The sequence below is a fragment of the Canis lupus genome, chromosome 29 (assembly GCF_011100685.1).
Source record: "Canis lupus familiaris isolate Mischka breed German Shepherd chromosome 29, alternate assembly UU_Cfam_GSD_1.0, whole genome shotgun sequence".
Lineage (NCBI taxonomy): Eukaryota > Metazoa > Chordata > Mammalia > Carnivora > Canidae > Canis > Canis lupus.
The window spans coordinates 24,012,547-24,030,273 of NC_049250.1; the positions used below are offsets into that span (position 1 = coordinate 24,012,547).

Below are 17,727 nucleotides of genomic sequence, written 5' to 3' on the forward strand. Positions count from 1 at the left end.
TATATATAATCATATGTTATTATTATATTTCTATAGACAAGGAAGCAAATTCAGAGAGTTAAATTACATCTCCAAATTTCCACAGCTAGTAAGTGGAAGAAATGGTACTCAAATCCAGGTTTTCTGGTTCAAAGTCACATGGCAATTTTTCTTTAACACTTTCTTTATGAGTTGGATGCCAGGGCGTACTGTCCAGATGCACCCTTGCCCCCTCCCAGAACTAAACTATTCATTTCCCCAGCTCCTGGGAGTGTTGGTGGGTGACAGTTCCCAAATGAGTCAGAAAGTTATCTTTAGGAATTTCCCTAGCCCAAGCAGAGCATTGCCTAGCCCATGAACATACTCTTTGGGAAGAAGTCAGTTCACATCCAGTTACTAGTTGACTCAAGGGTATAGTAAGTCTGTCACTCTTCATAGTTGTTGACAACTCATGAAACTCACGAAAACCACTCTAGTTCTAGCATTTCATGGTATGATTGCTGATGCCTTTGTTAGATACGCATCACAGTTCACCTTCATTGCCAGTTATTGATCCTGAAAATACTAGCCTGTGAACTAACTGTGTGCAAATTGCTGTCTTAGAGTCTGCCTCCCCAGGAGCACAACAAGTGAACTTCCTTTTTAGTGTTTTCTTTTTAAATGTATTTTATGCCTCCTTGCAACTGTATGCATTCTTCCAGTCAACAAAAATTGAATGCCCTGTATCAGTCAAAAATAAATTGTGAGAATCAGAAACTGCTATATTTTCAGCAAAAATGGATTTTATATAAGAAATTGGGTTTTTCCAAACCATTCGAATGGCTGGGCCTCCATAACTGACTGCCATATCTGCCACAATCAAAAAGATGGTAATCAAATCATCATGTTATACACCTTAAATGTATACAATTTTTATTTTTAAAAAAAGTTTTTCAAAGAGAGGAGATGGAGAATCAGAAAGACTTGTTTAATTAATTAGTGTAGGTCTTAGCACTTTAGCTGCAGTTCCAAGATCAGAGAGCAACTTCTAGAACCCTAGGTTCCAAAGCCTCATCAGACCTGATAGATTTGCACCAGCAAAATGGATGCCTTGTACAAGCTCAGCTATTTTCCCCATGTTTAACATAATTCCACATGTGAACAGACCCATGTATATGGGTCAAGAATATAAGCCACATGTGGAAACTTACCTGGAATCTGTTCAGGAAAAGGTTTTGTTTGTTTGTTTGTTTAATCTTTCTGGCTTTTGTGATACAGGAAGTCTCCCCAGAAGGAAGTTGGGGAGACTTCCCCTGGCCTTCACCAGGCTTACATTTTAGATAAAATGTAAGACAAAAAATCAACAAATAGATATGGCAGACAGTAACACTCTTAGATAATGTTATTAAAAAATCAGCAAACCTTAATAATGAAAAATGTTTTGATTTGGAAACAGTCAACACAATTTGTTCCCTACAGGAATTTTTTTCTGAGAAAAGGGATGTTTCATTATCTTGACTCTAAATTATAATTATTTATAAAAGTTATATAAGTGATCATCTTTAAAGTCCCGAAAACCCAAATAAAGCACAGAAAATCTATTGAATTGAAAAAAATTCTGACATAATTCTTCCACATGTTATGGATAATCATAGGAAGAATCATTGCAATAATTATCCCAAGTAATACTAAAGTTAACAAAAGAGATGTTTGGGCTTAAATGTAAATCCAAACGTATAGTATATCTACAATAATAGATCAGAGTGAAGGTATATCTGCATTTTCTAACAGTAAAAGTAGGTTAGATTGACAAATGCTGTATTCCTCAATGAAATAAGAAAGCAGATCATGGATAAAATGTTGGATATCAACTAAGCTACTTTTCAGGTTAATTTTTTAGGGTAGCGTTCTATACATGTAACTCAACTTATTTTCTAGAGCGAGTATTTTTATTTGCTAAGTTTGCAAATAAAAATGTAATAAATAATTATATGTCAGGATTGGTGGGAATACCAAGTATTAGTTCACAACTGTCACTAAGTACTACTTCTTTTCTGACACAATCTGAACAGATCCAGGCTTGCGGTGTTTGAGATGATTCACTTCCTTTCGTTGACAGGCTTCTTTCATGATGTGCTGTTCCTGGATATGGCTGTAGATAGATTTTGATAGAAATTGGTGACAAGCAAGGCACTTTATATGCGAATGATGCTGAAATTTCTCTTTCGACTTCTGGTTGTAATCTTGGCTGCTTTTTCTTGTTATGTAAGCATACCCAATATTCAGAACCATTAGCTTTCTACAGACAAATGTTCATTTCATCAGATCCACATGTAATATATTTGCTGTTAGAAGTCCATTTTACACAGATAACATGTTGCATTCTTTTTGTGTGATAGATTTCCCTGATTCTATTTTTGTCCACAGGAAAGTTTCAAATAGATTTATCAAAACTGGCAGACACAAACTCTTTCCTATTGGGAGAGTAATGTACATCAAGCACTACAGATATGTGATCCTTATGTACCACTGCAGGAGTGTTCAGTGCATACATATCAAAAGTATATAAGTTGTAATCTTCATTTGCTGCAGTAAGAATTAAAGCTTCCATAGGATTCCAACAGATCATATTCGTTCTTATCTCTAAGATGATCTTTTTCAGAGGAATACCTTACCTCATATCATAAAGCACTGTATTCCTGTTGGAAGTACTATTCCCCAAGAGAAATGTTTCAATTGGATTAAATTTAACACTAGTTATACTGTCGAACCCCCAGGTCATTGAATATGTAGGATTGGCTCTTTGTTTATCCCAAATGTCTACTTGTTGTCCACATGTTGCAAAAACAGCTTCTTTCAGCGATGATCAATTCCTGTATATACTCTCCTTTTCTAATATTTATGCAATGGCTGGTTCCTCCCTTTCCATAACCTGGTCTATTCATTTTCCACTACTTCACGGTTTTGTCATCACCAACAGTAAAATAAAAGAAGTCCCACATAAAAGAGTACATATTCCTTCTATAAAACCCTCATGTGTTTGTATTGTACAGATACATTTTCATTTGTCAAGTTCCAAATTCTAACCTCTCCATCACATGCCCCAGAAAGGATAGTAGCCAGCCTCTTTGGATGCTTTGCCAAGCATTGACTTCATCTTGGTGACCATCCAGGGAAGCGAGGAATGGTTTTGCAAATACCTGTTCCAGTTTGGGAGTGTTTAAAGCTCTTACGTATTTTTATGGGACCTTAAAAGAATGTAAGGTAGAATCACAGTTTCTTGGAACTGGTGATATAGATCCAAGTCTTCCTTCCTGCCTTCCTGAAAGGTCTGAATCCTCAATCAGTTCCTTTTCTGGTTCCCATAGTTTTCCATTAATCTTTACAGTTGGCATGGAAGTACTAAAAAAAGAAACCTCAGAAAATTTCCTGGGTTCCAAACATAGTCCTCCTTGCTTACACCAAACCACCAGTCAATTTCCCTTGGTAATTGGGATCCATCAGTGTGTTTCTTATAGGAATTTATATAATAGTGCCAGTGTGTTGTAGTTATTGAAATATGTTATTTGGTAGTTGTTGCATGAATCGATTTGGGAATCTGAAAGACAGTGCAGGTTTAGATATGTGCTACCACTCTTGAAAGAATTCAAAACTGGACTCAGCAAAACTGATCAATTAAATTTGGAATATTCATGCTATGAAAACTAAACTTGATTAGGGTTTGAATAGGGTTTGACCTAATTCATACTCTCCAGATTTTAGATGTGAAAAGGTTAACACTGAAGAGTACAAAATATGGATTATTAAATCCAAGAAGTTCATATTTTGATAAAGGAAATATGCTCATATATACTATGTATTTATAACAGATATATGTAACAGATATAACATGTATCAGATATGTTACAGATATATAACATATATATCCTACTAAATATCATATATATATACATATGTATATGTATATATATATAACAGATATGTATTCTACTAAATAGCATGCTGGCAAAGTAGTATAGCCTACATAAGTCAGTTGTCTCAAAAGTTGTTACTATGCACCCCATCAGTAAAACATTTTTGAGAATATTCTTCTACCCAGTTTTCCAAGGGCTAGAAATTACTCCCTTTGTTTCTCTGTTTACCTCTATAACACAGTAATAAAATACAAGCATTACTTAATACCAAGTGAGTGGTGGTGTGATCTTGAGCAAGTCATGGATCTTTCTTAGTCATGTCTTCGTCTGTAAATTTCTTTCGTAATTTGTGCTCGCTTCGGCAGCACATATACTAAAATTGGAACGATACAGAGAAGATTAGCATGGCCCCTGCACAAGGATGACACACAATTTCTTTCATAATTTGATTTATCTTTTTCAGTGGTAAGATTTTGTAACTCTTTCAGTTATTGTTAGAATATGGTGTTATATTTATTAGGTTGTTTTTGAAAGACAAAGACAGTATATGGATCAGAACAGGTACTGCTGTGTATACATTATGCCTCAACAGTATGAAATACTAAACTGAAATAAAAGGGAGATTTCTTATAACCTAATTCCAACTTGCAATATGAATGAGTGAATATGCTTCTCTTTAGGGACACATATTACCTCTTTAACCCATGATAATGAAGCTATCATGAGATTTTTCACCTGAGTCCCAAGAGCTCAGAGCAGCAAGGATAGTGATAATGCCCCATTAGACCTGGTCTGTTTGTCTTTCATCCTAAATTTGCAAAAGAATGGGGCGGGTAAGAGACTGAAATAGAATGGCTGAGGCTAAATATGGAGAGGTCTCAAAGATACTGATTAGCCAGGAAAGGATTAATAATCAGAGTAACCATAATAAAGTTAGCTCAGGACATGAGTAATAGTGTGCAAAGCTAAAGAGTATCTGTGCCTGCATCTAGGCAGTAGATTTAGAAAATTTTGTTTATTTTATTATTATGGAATAGAGTGCTTAAAATTAAAATGTTAGATCGCCAAATCTAAGGGGAGGATGCTGGAATGAGGAACAGTATGACATTTGATAACAGGGCAGGGTGTTTAAGTGGGAAGCAGCACTGGTGGCTTTATAATTTGCTGTTTCATTTCTGTGTTTGGCTTCTGCTGCAACCAGCTGGCATGAAGGATCTCTCTGGTGTTTTGAATCAAGAAGGGAATAAAACACACTCAAGCTTCACTACAGATAACCTGGACACATTTTGAATTTGGTTCATGGCAAGAAAAATGTGTACTTTGGATTTATTTTTTTATTTATTTATTTTTGGATTTATTTTTTAATAGTGTTGGTATGTTGGCTGTTTTGATGTCCTTTATGGCTTGAGAATTTATTTGTACAGTAGTGCCTAGATTTAAGAAAGGCAATATATACCTACAGAAGGAAATTTTTACCTTGAAAATTCACCTGAAACAATTGGCATCTATGAACAATGGCTGCTTAATGAGAAAATATCTATTGACAAGTAATAGAAATTGTTGAATTTGATTGTAGGATTAAGCAGTAGTTATTTTTCTCTTAGCCTCACCTTGGTCTGTTTAGATTAGATTTGTTACTGGATTTAGTCATTGTTATACAATTGTGAAAAAAAAGGAAAATATTTTATGCCCTTTGTCTTTGATCTCTGCGTTTTATTTACATTTTCTAAGAATGTGTAATGCGTAACATATATGTGTGTGTATTATATATACACATATATATACATACATAAATGTACTCTTACATAGAATATTCTATTATTTTTATATATTAATTTAATATATAACTACCCCCCAGAACAAGATATACAAAATTATCAGAAGCTTCCCTTATACTCATCTAGCAACCATGCTCCTCCCACATCCCCCAAAAGAACAGCTATTAGGACTTCTATCACACAGATTGTTTTGCCTATTGGGGGCATTTGTATAAATGTAATTATACAGTATTTTTATGTATATGTCTGTTTTCTTCCACTCATTGCTATGTCTGTGAGACTATCTATGTTGTTGCTTGTAGAAATAGATTTCTTATGTTTTTGCCATGAAATACTCCATTTAGAATACCAGTATTCTAAAATTATATTAATTCTTCTCTTCATGGATATTTAGGTTGTTTCCAGTATTTCACTATATCAGATAATGGTATTGTTAATTTTTAAACATCTTTCAGTGCACATATATATTCAAATTTTCAATATCCAATAGTGTATTTGTTGTGTCATGAGATATTAGCATGTTTTGCTTTAGGAGATAAACTGCTAGACAGCTATCCAAAAGCATTGTACTTATTCATATTCTCACTGACCATACTTGCCCCCAGCATTTCTGGCAGATAGATAGTGGTGTCCTTGTGTGTGTGTGTGTGTGTGTGTGTGTGTTTTATGTAATCTTTTTTAAGACTTTAATTTGTTTAGAGCAGTTTTAGGTTCACAATGAACCAAGAGGAAGGTACAGATTTCCCATAGGCCCTCTTTCCCATTTATGCATGCTCCCTCCCCCATTATCAACATTTCTCACCAGTGGTACCTTTATTAGGAGCAAAAACTGCACTGACACATCATAATCACCCAAAGGCCATAATTTACAGTAAGGTTTACTTTTCCTGTTGTATATTCTGTGGCTTAGACAAATATGTAAGGACATGGATCCATCATTATAATATGATACAGGATATTTTCACTGCCCTGAAAATCCTCAGTGACCTATTTATCCTATCCCCTGCCCACAGTGATCCAATTATTTATACCATTTCCACAATTGTTTCTTTCCAGAATGTCATATAGTTGGAATCCTAGAGTATGTGGCTTCTTTCACTTAACAATATTCATTTAAGTTTCTTCCATGTCTGTTCATGGCTTGATAGCTCATTTCTTATTAGAATTGAATAATATTCTGTTGTTTATAATCTAGAATACTATAATTCTATTGTTTTACAGTTTATTAATTCATTCACCTACTGGGGACATATTGGTTGCTTTCAAATTTTGGCAGTTCTGGATAAAGCTGCTGTAAACATCTGTGTGCAGGGGCAGCACGGGTGGCTCAGCAGTTTAGCACCTGCCTTTGGCCCAGGGTGTGATCCTGGAGTCCCAGGATTGAGTCCCACGTCAGTCTTCCTGCATGGAGCCTGCTTCTCCCTCTGCCTGTGTCTCTGCCTCTCTCTCTCTCTGTCTCTGTCTCTCTCTCTCTCTCTCTCTGTGTCTCATAATAAATAAATAAGATCTTTAAAAAAAATCTGTGTGCAGGTTTTTTGTGTAGACATATGTTCTCAACCTTTGGGTAATTCCCAAGGAGAGTGACTACTTCATCATATGATAAGAATATATTAGTTTTGTATAGTCACCAAACTGTCTTCTAAAGTGTTGTCTGTACCATTTTGCATTTTCACCAACAATGAATAAAAGTTCCCATTGCTCCACATTCTTGCCAACATTTGGTGTTGTCAGTGTTCTATATTTTGTCCCTTCCAATAACTATGTAGTGATATCTCCCTATTATTTTAATTTGTACTTTTTTGGTGTCATATGATGTAGAACATCTTTTCATATGCTTACTTACTCTCTGCATATCTTTTTTGGGGAAGTGTCTGTTTAGATCATTGGCCCATTTTTAAATCAGTAGTTCATTTTCTTATTGTTGAGTTTTAAGAATTCTTTGTATATTTGGGGGATGCCTGGGTGGCTCAGTTGGTTAAGTGTATGACTCTTGATTTCAGCTCAGGTCATGATCTTGAGGTCCTGGAATCAAGCTCTGCATTGGGCTCTGTGCTCCATACTGAGTCTGCTTGGGGATTCTCTCTCTCCCTCTGCTCCTCCCCACACTGCTTGTGCTCTCTCTCTCTCCCCCTCTCTCTAATAAATCTTGAGAAAATAAGAGCTCTTTGTACATTTTGGATAACAGCCCTTTATCAGATGAGTCTTTGCAAATATTTTCTCCCAGTCTGTAGCTTATACCCTTATTCTCTTGACATGGCCTTTCACAGAAATTTCAATTTTAATGAAATCCAGCTTATTGATTATTGATTATTTATTTCATGGATTGTGCCTTTGGTGTTGTATCTAAAAAGTCATCATCATATCTAAGGTCATCTAGGTGTTCTCCTATGTTATCTTCTAGTTTTATAGTTTTGAATTTTTTCCAGTTTGAATTAATTTTTGTGAAGGGCATAAAGTCAGTCTAAATTATCTAGATTCATTTTTTATGAATCAAGATTCATTATTCATCAAGAAGTGTATGTCTAGTTGTTCCATAGCATTTATTGAAAAGATTATCTTCTATCTAATTTATTGCCTTTGCTCCTTTGCCAAAAATCAACTGACTGTGTTTGCATGGGTTTATTTCTGGTTTTGCTATTCAGTTCCATTGATCTACTTCTCTATTCTTTCATTAATATCACATTGTCTTGATTACTGTAGTTTTACAGTAAGTCTCAGTCAGGTACTGTGAGTCCCCAGATTTGTTCTTCAGTATTATACTGTTGATTCTGATTCTTTTGCTTCTCCATCTAAACGTTAGAATCAGTTTGTCAATATCCACAAAATATTTTGCTGAGATTTTGATTGAATTTTATTGAACCTATAGATCAAGTTGGAAAGAACGATATGTTGACAACACTGAATCCTATTTATGAACATGGAATACCTCTCTATTTATTTAGTTCTTATTTTATTTCATTCATCAGGAATTTATACTTTTCCTCATGTACATATTAGACAAATCTGTCACACAGTAGATTTAATTTGTATGTATTTGATGACTAATAGTACTGATCACTTTTAAACAATGGTTTATTAGCCATTTAGGTGGCCTTTTTGTGATATGCCTTTCCAAATCTTTTGCCTACTTTTTTTCTATGGGGTCATCTATCTATGTTTCTTGAGCTGTAGAAGTTTTTTTATATAGTTTTTTTTATTTTTCCTAAGTATTATATATATAATGTATATGTATATAAATATACATGTTTTTTTCTCATTCTGCCTTGTAAATTGTCTTCATAGAATATTTTGATAAATAGGAGCTGTTAATTTCTATGAGGCACAAATTATTAGTGTTATCTTTGGCTAGTGCCTTTTGTTTCCTCATTAAGAAAGCTACAATTTTGGTCATGAAAACATTCACGTATATTATTGCCTACAACCTTTATTGTTTTGTAGTTCACATTTAGATTACACTTCATCTGGAATCAATTTTGGTGTATTCAGGACATAAAGATTAAGATTTATTAACATAATTTTTCCTTACTGCAATGCAATGTCACCCTTAACATAAGTTTATGGCTGTTTATATGATGCTTTATTATATATGCCATTGGCCAGATTTTCTATTCTTGTGTCAATATCATAATGTCTTATTATGATTTCTTGTTAAGCTTTGATATATAGTAATGTAAATACTCTGACTTTATTTTCATTCAAGATTGCCTTGCTTCATCTTGATGTTTTTGTATTTTCATTTGAATTTTAAAATAAACTTATCAGTGTCTATAAAAATGAAATTATGGCTTTAATTGGGATTGAATTGAATCAATTTAATTAATCTATCTAATTTGGGAAAGAATTGACATATTTACAATCTTTAGTAAATTCTTTCATTTATTTACCTCTCCTTTAATTTTTCTAAGTAATATTTTGTAATTTTATGTGCAAAGGTTTTGCACAATTTTTATTAGATAAATATATATGAATTTTATGTTTGATGCAAAAATTAATGCTTTCTTTTAAAATTTTTATTTTCTAATTGTTTTTTTAATCCAACAGTCATGCTAAATTTACTTACTGATTCTAACACTTTATGAATGCTTCTGGATATTCTGTGTACACAATAATGCCATTTGCAAACAGTGTCCATTTATTTATTCTTTTCTAAACTTTTAATTTTTATTTCTGTTGATAATATTATTGCACAGGCCAGTGCATTCAGTGCACGGTTGAATAAAAGTGATGATATCAGACTTTTTTGTTCTCAGTCTTGATGGGAAATTTTTTATATGTCTTAACTAAATATAATGTATGCTGTAGACATTTGTAGATACCCTTTACCAGATTAAGAAGATTCTCCTCTATTTCTAGTTTGCTTAAAGTTTTTATCATGAAAGAATATTGACTTTTATCAGAAGCTTTTTTTGGTTTATTGATATAATTATACCATTTCCCCCCTTTATTCTGTCAGTGTGTTGAATTAAATTGATTGCTTTTTGAATATTAAACTGCTGTTCAGATCTAAAATAAATCTACATAATGTTATGTTATCTGTTTTATAAAAGTTTGATTATTCACATTCCATTTAGAGATTTTCAACTATGTTTTCCAAAAAAATTTGTCAGTAATTTTCCTTTTTCATTATGTCCTTTTAAAATTTTAGAGTAAAGTCTATGTTAATCCCATAAGGTGAGCTGGAGACTGTGCCTTGTTTTGCTCTTCTGTAAAAGTGTTCTGAAGAATTATTATCTCTTCCTAAATGTGTGGAAGAATAGCTAATAGTGAAGCTATCTGGTCCAGATTTAAAATGTGATTTTTTTTAGTATGAAAAATTTAATAACATATTCAGTTGCTTTACTAAATAATGGGATAATTTGAACTTCTATTTTGTTTTTTTTCCTGTCAATTTTAACATATTTTATTATTTCCCCCACCCTGGGGAATTTTTTTCCATTTCATTTAAGTTAAAGAAAAAATGACTTAGAACCACATTTCATGATACAAAGCAAAACATTTTATAAATTTCATCAGTTACATCAAATATATTAAATATTTTAATACTAGTAGGATATATTTCCAATAGGTAAACCTTAATTGTCTTTATTTCTCAATAAGATATTAGATTAATTAAAATAAGAATATGTTTTTTTAAAGATTTTATTTATTTATTCATGAGAGACACACAGAGAGAGGCAGAGACATAGGCAGAAGGCGAAGCAGGCTCCTTGCAGGAAGCTGGATATGGGTCTTGATCCCTAGACTCTGGGATCATGGGCTGAGCCAAAGGCAAATGCTCAACCGCTGAGCTACCCAGGCACCCCAAGAATATGTTTTTGATAAACATTACTGGTAACCCATGTCTTCCACATTTCAAAAAACATAGAAGCTATGTAGTTCCAACAAAGCCCTGTATTTGTGCTGGCTATTGATGGTTTTAAGAGTTATCTTCTATTTTCTTGATCATACTTCTTTTTAAGCTTAAAGTACTTGCTACTGTAAATGACTTCCTAACAATTCCAAATTAATTATTTAGAAAATTTATGTCTCCTTTGTCTACCAATATTTCATAAAATATACTCTATCTTGCTTCTACTGTAACCACTGTCCAGAGTTTCACTTAGTTTTTATTACATGTGCATTTATTTTTTCTCAAACATTTAGATTAAAAAACCCACAAAGATGATAAATTTGGTCTCAATTTTTCAGAGAATTAATACAGGTTCCAGTCCCTCCAGAAATATCACCTAGGTTGTAAAATGCCCTCAGTACTATTTACCTTTCTCTCCTTAGAAATGGGTTCAGAGTAGAGCAAACCACAGGTAAACTCATAGGGTTTCAGTGGTGATGGTGACATGAGGTGAGGAATAGTAAGGGCAACGTTCAGGATCTAGGTCAAGAATATTAGTGAAGGCCCCACCAATTCAAATTTAGGGCAACTTGTAAGAAGTCCAGAGGCAAGGACTACACAGGCTGTCTTTAATAAGGAGTTTGGTTACACAAGCTCTGGGTCAGCTCCCATTCTTTGTGGCTATCCAGGCAGGCCATCTCACCTATTTAGCGTGGCCGGGTAGACCAAGGAAAGCACCAACAACTGGGTGCTTTTCATTGCTAATCCTGGCCTTGACTCACTCTGTGACCTCTCTTGGTGTGTTTCTTCAGCTGGAAAGTGAAGATAATAATAATGAGCTATTTAACAAGGGGTGTTGTGTGGATTAACAGTTAATAGCATGTTTCACAAGACAAGGCAGCATTGAGTTTGTAAATACTAATAGAAAGTTTCTCCACACTACAAAGTAAATTAGTGCTTCTCTTGAAGAAAACCCAATATGCCAGAACATGAACATACAAAGCAGTTGAAATAAGGTGAATTTTTACTTAACAGAAGTAACTTCATTTTCTTAAAGAATACTTCAGTTTTCCTTTTGATATTTGTTTCATCCTTGTGCATTGAAAAACTTTTATAAAATTTATCCATACCTATTCTATTGCATTAGTGTTTTCTACTTAAAATACATTTTTGATGTGATTGAATACATTTTTTTCTCAAAAATTCAACTAAAAATAAATATCATATAGCTTCCTCACACACACACACACACACACATATCTATCTATCTATCTATCTATCATCTATCTATATACACACAGGAAGTCAATTTCATGTATATAAGCTTTTTTGTTACTTCTATTGTTTCATCATGAAGGATTCTTGTATGACTTGGGGGAAATTGTATTAGACTTAATGAATTTGAATTGATACGTAGCTTGCTTTCTGGGATGCTAATATATCACATCAAATAATCTATCTCCAGTAGCTTAGTATCTTAATGCTATTTGCAGGCAAAATTATACATGCTCACTAAATTAATTCTCCATACAATGTATTTCATTTACTTTCTTTTTATTTGCTTTGCTATTCACAAAGAAGAAAAAAGTTACATATATAAATGTAAAAGAACTATGAGCTTACTAAAAGAAAATTTAAAAATGATAATTTCTAACCACTAAAAAGTACTTATTGAATTCTGGGATTATTGTTGATATTACTAAGACAAGGTCAAATGCAAAGACTAAAAAAATTATACTGGTAGAGGAAACTTCAAATAGAAAAACTAAACCCCATGTTTAGTAAGTATTGCTAAAATAATTTAGAAAATAAAAAGGAGTGACTAGGCATTTAGTTGAGATTTTTGTCCAGGCTATGACTTAAATGTTGTCTTATAGTACTATTAATAGAAAATAAAAAGGAGTGACTAGGCATTTAGTTGAGATTTTTGTCCAGGCTATGACTTAAATGTTGTCTTATAGTACTATTAATAGTTGTTGTCACTCTATAAATTTATGGATATTTTAATGGGAAATTGAGAGGATTTCTATAATACACATCTTTTATATCTGCAAATAATGTACTTCTGACCTCATTAATTCACTTAATATTTGTAAGTTTCTTGAGTGATATGAAGAGTATATATATAACTCGTTTCTATAGAAGGAAAATGAAACTCTGACAGTTCAGTTATTCAACTTTTTATTTTTTCCAAAAGATATTTATGAGACCTTACCCATAGTCACACAACTAGTTAAAATTATACAAAATTTATCTTTGAAATGTCAATGAAGTCCCCCTAACTATGCAATATTGCTTCCATTTTTTTACCATATAATCTTTTTTTAAAGATTATTTACTTATTTATTCATGAGAGACAGAGAGAAAGAGACAGAGACAGAGACACAGGCAGAGGGAGAAGCAGGCTCCATGCAAGGAGCCTGACATGGGACTTGATCCGGGTCTCCAGGATCAGGCTCTGGACTGAAGGTGGCACTAAACCGCTGAGCCACCCGGGCTGACCCCATATAGATTATCTTTGCTCAATTTTCAATCCTTTTGTTCTACTTCTAACCTTTTTCTACCACCTAACTATATACATATACATATACACATATTTATATATATATGTAGAGAGAGAGACAGAAAAAGGGGAGGGAAAGGAGAGAAAAAAGAGAAGAGAGAATTGCTTAATTTGAGGTAGTATAGAACTTACTTGCTTATTTTTTGTCTGTTCATTAAAATGCCCCACCTAAAATTAGATATCAATTTTCAAAAAACAACATAAATGAAGATAAACCATAAAACTATAGGAAATCTATACTACTTTAATCATATAAATGATTAGCCTTTGCAAATAGAAAAATCTTAGGATCAGGCCTTTGTAGAAAACGTCGTACCAGAGCCTATATCTACCAGAAATATAATTTTGAAGTTCATTTCTGCTGTAACGTAATTCTTAAACTTTGACTAAAAGTAATGGTTCACACTGTTAGATATTAAGCACAACAGAAAAGACCTGGTTTTATTCACAACTGTTCTGCTCCACTACCTATCCGAGTCTAGTATTTTCAACATTATTTTGGCATGAGTATATATATATATATATATGAGGGCCTTCCTCAAGAATCACCACACAAATTTCAACATTCTGATGCTGGGCATAGATGGTTGCGGACCATATTCTCTTTAAAAATTGAAGTAAAGTCCCTGACATAAAATAATTTTCGGCCCAAAATGTTGATAATGCCAAAGTTAATAGTTGATAAATTCTCATTAAGAGTGAAAGAGATACCAATACTACTATCATTTAATGACTTTAAAAAAATAACATGTTCTTTCATGAGTAAAACATATTTCTAGGTAATCTGATTATCTAATTTTTCTGTTAGTGCCTGTTATAACTACAGTTGTGGCATAGATATTTGAGGTGGTTTCAGTTATAAGGTCATAAGGAGACAAATGACATATTTTGTTATCTTTAATCTGTGGTCATTTTGTGCTTTGGTTTGACAATTGACATGATTGAAGTACTATGGAATTAGGTGGCATGTAATCTAGTACAATATCACCTCAAGAAGATCAGTTACACATATCATAAGGTCTCCCACACTTACCAGCGTGGCAGTGTTGCAAACATTACTCTTTATGATTTAATTACATCTATAAAATGAATATAATCACTCACTCATAGAATTCCTGAGTATTAGAGATAATAAAGAACAGGGATCCCTGGGTGGTGCAGCGGTTTAGCGCCTGCCTTTGGCCCAGGGCGCGATCCTGGAGACCCGGGATCGAATCCCACGTCGGGCTCCGGGTGCATGGAGCCTGCTTCTCCCTCTGCCTATGTCTCACCTCTCTCTCTCTCTCTCTCTCTCTCTGTGTGACTATCATAAATAAATAAAAATTAGAAAAAAAGAACAAAGTTCACTAACATACAGCAATCTCCTAAAATATAATTGCATTATTATTCACTATATAAGTTCCCTTAACCTGTTCTTAGAATATTACCTGCAGTTTACTCAGATTTCACCAGATGTTAATGCTGTTTTATGATGATACACAAAATTTCAGGAAAAACTGATAGGAACTATCAAAACTACTGATATAACAATCTAATATTTTAAAAACCTAAATTGTGGCACCAAAATAAACATCATATTGTGCTCCATAAGAAAGTCATATAAAATTTAAAATCATTATGTTTTCTGTTACTTTGATGAGTAGTATATGCCTGTTCCATTATATACTGGGTTCCTAAGGTCCATGTGCCTATAGTTGATGAAACTTGAGCTCTAGGTGACACTCTTGTATCTTTGAGTAAATGAACACAATTACACTTTTTATTGGTTTCAAACAAATTAGGGCCAGCATTCAAACTTTTAATCAATTGAATTTCATAGGAACATCTAAAACACTAGAGTGTTGTTTCTGTGATATTCTAAGTAAGTGGAATATGCATATCAACTCGGGACACATGCAGACTCTGCAGATACTATGAAAATTCACCAATAAAGTTTCTTAATCATGTTGAAAGGCTGGTGTCAATTAGTTTTAGTTTGTCTGTATCTCTAAAACCTTAGCTGATATGGCTACCTGGAAAGATCTCCTTTCTTTAAGGTTCAGGAAGAATTAACTCTGTTGTGATTATTTTTCTTTGGTGCCTAAAACCTTAAGATTTTCACATTCTAAGGCAAAATGTAAACATACACACACATATAGGAAGAAAAAAATCCACCTACATTAAATAATAAAATAAATGCATTTATTAAAACTATTTCTGAGGACCATGTAAACTGTTTTAAAGTATAGAGGCACCTAGGTAACTCAGTTGGTTAAATGCCTAACATCAGCTCAGGTAATGATCCCTGGGATCCTGGAATTGAACCCCGACTCAGACTCTCCCACTCTGGGGTCTGCTTATCCCACTCCCTTGCCCCTCCTTCTGTTCATGTTCTCTCTGTCTCTCTCAATAAATAAACTCTTTAATTTTTTTTCAAATAAAAAATAAGGTAAATAAATATACATGCCCATTAAATGGTCACAACTCCTATTTTACAGTTCAAATAGTAGGCTCAGAGAGACTAAATAATTTATCCAATATTATGCAGCTTGTAACACAGCCCCTGATCTGGGCCCAGACTGATTTATAGAGCTAAGATACTTAGTTACTACATGAAACAGTCTTCCATTGTGTTTATCTTGCACTGTGGTGTAGACATAACTTTTCTATCTAAACAATAATATTCACTATTAAAATATTGACTTTGGCATATGCAGAGCTTCTTTGGGTACTGATATGATCATGCCAACTATAAAGTAACATTTTTGAAGCAACTGGAAATGATATTAAGAAATTATTGTCAATTTTTGGAGGTGATATTGACATTGTGGTTATATGTATTTATTATTTAGAACTACATTATGAAGTATTTATAATAGGTGAAATTATGAGTTATTTGGGATGCCTTAAAATGCTCCAGAAAAATGAGATTAGATTACATGCAATTAACAAAATGTCAGTAATAATGGATGTTACATAATGGCTACATGGGAGTTCATTGTGTTTTTTTCTAATTTTATGAATGTTTGAAAATTTTCAGGGTAAAAGTTTATAAAAGGGGATATTTATCAGTTCAGGCTTAAAAATCATCTCAAGAAATCACTGTTAAAAAACAGATGTGGTCCTGTCTCATGAATAAATAAAAGCAGATGTCATCAACTTTAGAGTTTGTGGCATAGAGCTCTGCTCTATATATAATGAATTCATCTCATAGAAACAATGCATTGACCTTATTAGATTAAAAAGTTCTTACCTGGGATCCCTGGGTGGCGCAGCGGTTTGGCGCCTGTCTTTGGCCCAGGGCGCGGTCCTGGAGACCCGGGATCGAATCCCACGTCGGGCTCCCGGTGCATGGAGCCTGCTTCTCACTCTGCCTGTGTCTCTGCCTCTCTCTCTCTCTCTCTGTGTGACTATCATAAATAAATAAAAAAAAAATTAAAAAAAGTTCTTACCTTAGGAATTAGAGAGGATTATATTATTGATTGCAAAACAGGTAAATTTTGATGAGAGCCAAGGGATGTAAAGAAGGAGGAAGTTGATCAGGGTATCTCTCAAGAGAATACACCTGAGTATAACAGTAGGCAGAGGCATCATGAGAGTGTCAGTCTTTTTGGAGATCTGAATGGACAAAATGAAGGATTGGGAATGGAAAATGTAGCAATAAATGTTTACTATAATTTTGTTCGTGATATATGCCTGGTGATTTGGGATACAGCGGAAAAAGACAACTATGTCTTAGTTATTAATTATTAACTCAATCAAAGACAGTATAAGCTGCTCCAAAACATACTATAGTTCATGAACTACTAGGCAGATAGATACATTTAAAGAAATTCATAATAGGAGCTTCTAAAAGAATAGAGAAGAATGATATACCTATAGATAATACCAATATTGGGAGAACTAGACCCTCAAGAGTGAATCTTGTTAGTATCATAATAAATCACATTTCTATCTTTAAGAATGTTTGCTTTGACTAATTTGAACCTTTAAAAAAATCACAAAATCTATTATTCAATACTAATCAATGCCCTGCACAGTTTCAGGTACGATGGAAGCTGAGTAAATATGTTTTGAATGAATAAATAAACAAATGAATACATGCATTAGAATTTAAATGACATATGCACAAATGTGCCACAAATACTAACTAGTCATTCTAGAGACCAAAAGAATAATTTGGATTTTGTATTTGGTAAAATATTA

General features: G+C 33.4%; 1 non-coding gene and 1 pseudogene across 1 annotated transcript; one reads left to right on the forward strand and one right to left on the reverse strand.

Annotated features, from left to right (window-relative positions):
- Window positions 1-1,977: 1,977 nt before the first annotated feature.
- Window positions 1,978-3,353, reverse strand: LOC100688946 (annotated as a pseudogene).
- Window positions 3,354-4,221: 868 nt separating this feature from the next.
- LOC119866792 lies at window positions 4,222-4,329 on the forward strand. The gene has a single exon (XR_005381303.1). It is a non-coding gene; the product is annotated as a U6 spliceosomal RNA (small nuclear RNA).
- Window positions 4,330-17,727: the final 13,398 nt, after the last annotated feature.